Source organism: Octopus bimaculoides, chromosome 15 (genome assembly GCF_046866305.1).
Source record: "Octopus bimaculoides isolate indiv1 chromosome 15, ASM4686630v1, whole genome shotgun sequence".
Classification (NCBI taxonomy): Eukaryota; Metazoa; Mollusca; class Cephalopoda; order Octopoda; family Octopodidae; genus Octopus; species Octopus bimaculoides.
In genome coordinates this window covers 17,571,572-17,574,071 of record NC_142942.1, presented here as the reverse complement: position 1 = coordinate 17,574,071, position 2,500 = coordinate 17,571,572, and the positions used below count along the sequence as shown (strand labels likewise).

At 34.0% G+C, this 2,500-nt stretch overlaps 1 protein-coding gene across 1 annotated transcript in view; it reads left to right on the top strand.

The window, feature by feature from the left end:
* The window catches only part of LOC106875064 (neuroendocrine convertase 1), a 170,544-nt gene that overhangs the window by 657 nt on the left and 167,387 nt on the right, over nucleotides 1-2,500 (top strand). The window lies entirely within an intron of this gene.

The window sequence follows — 2,500 nt, the reverse complement described above, 5'->3', positions numbered from 1 at the left end:
CATTTATGTATGTATGTATGTATGTGTGTATATATATATATATATATATATATATATATATATATATATATATATATATATATGTATGTATGTATAAATACACACTCACACACACACATTATATGTATATATATATATATTTATTTATACATACATATAAATATATATATATAAATATTTATACATATATACATATATATATGAATATACATATAGACATATATAGATATATATAAGTATATATACATTTATATATAAATATATATATATATGTAGTTATATATACATATATATGTATGTGCATATACACACACACACACACACACACACACATATATATATATATATATATATATATATATATATATATATATATACACACACACACATACATAAAGTTTTTAGATAGACAGATCGATAGATATGCGACCCCGATGACCCATTGGCGAAAGAAAAAAATGTGTGTTTGTTTAAGATAGATAGATCCCGAGTTCAAAACGACTCAAGATTTATACACACACACACACACACACACACACACACACACACACACATATGTATGTGTGTGTTGTTATTCCTGTCGGTGTTTCATGCAACATAAATTACGATCCAGTACAAAGTTTTTGAGTTGTAGAAAGCATAGCTGTCCTTCGATGTCCCATACCTCACACGAAAAGAAAAGGATGCGGAAGTGGGCGAGAAAGCTGGTAAAAGTTTCAAAACACTGAAAGTTTTGGATTTTTTTTTTTTTTCAGAATCTTAATTTCCATTCTCGGAATCACAAGAATACTATGAATAAATAAATAAATAAATAAATAATTACCCTTTTCCTTTCCCTTGATGTGTGGGACTTCGAAGGACAAGTATTCCAAAACTTCGCCGAATCTTCCGTACTTTATTTCTTCCTCATGATGTGTGGGACTTGGAAACCGAAACTTAACTGTTGTTCTTTATTTTTTCACTTTCTTTGCATGTTTTGATACCACCCCCACTTTCCACCTCCAACCCTTTCTATGTTGATGCACATCAGAGGATCTCAATCGGGGTTATAACGACCCTTGCAGCTCCATATAAGATTCTGTTGTTAAAATCCATCTGCAATAAATTGGTTATAGGTTCACAATACACAATATATATTATCAATATTTTGTTTTTCATATAATTCTTAATACGATATAAAATATAATAGGATTTTTTTTAAACATTGAATGGCCATGAGGGTCCGCCCGAGTAAAAGAGGAATCAAAGGGGCCCACAGCTAAAAGTTAGTTAAGAAACATTAATGTACAACTAACGAGGAAAAGAATATGTAACTTCGTCACTCAGTGTGCTAGAAATAACTTCCCTAAAATCACACACACACACACACGCACTTACACATACACACACACACACACACACACACATATATATATATATATATATATATATATATATATATGCGGAAGTAAAGGATATGGACCACAACCCCATTCGGTTTGGGTGGGGGGTTTCTACAGAAACCCACTAATTCGAGTGCGGAGATTCCGAATCTGCAAAAAAATCTGCATTTCAAAATTTAAATCGCCCGCTGCCTCCCGAATTTCTTCATTTTTCACTTTTTTTTAGAATTTTTGGGGGGGCGAAATATCTGAGATGTCCCCCCCACCCACATAAAACAGGATTGTCATGGCCGGAAGCCTTTCACCACAAGCCTAATGGATTAGGTGTAAGTTAGGGTGAAGTAAAGTAAAAGTCGCATCTTTGTTTAGAGGTCCGCTGGATTAGAGGTGACCCGGGGCTAAAAAAAGTACAACGTCTGTTATCGCAAACCCTCTGGATCAGAATTGACCTCGTGCTAAATAAATACTTCTTTGGTTACAGGTCAGCTGGATCAGAGTTGGCCAGGGGTTAAACTACAACAACGTCTTTGATCACAGGTCTGTTGGATAGCAGTTGGCCTGGGGCTAAAGAGAAATGAAACAAAAAACAAAAAATAACAGCAACCGCGCACATGGACGCTTATAAACAGCTATACACACACACACACACACACACACACACACACACACGGGTTATCAAGCACACATTATGTCAATATATAGACACAGAGATATATACACTCACTTATAGACGCATGCAGCATAACAACAACAATGACAACAATAACATTATAGGAAGGAATATCGTATACATCCATACACACACACATACACGCACACACGTATGTATATATCAGCCGTTAGAAAAGTGCTCTCATGTGGCTAAGAGACAATGTGACTCCTATTTCTAGCAATTCTGGTGCTTACTGACAGCATCCGTCATTTAAGTGACAACTGTACTTGCTGCCTTTCGGTTCAAAGTTGCGAATAGTCACCTTAATAATAATAATAATAATAATAATAATAATAATAATAATAATAATAATAATAATAATAATAATAATAGTATATAGGTGCAGTAGTGGCTGTGTGGTAAGTAGCTTGCTTAGCAACCACATAAAGATACATGATTCGGGGTT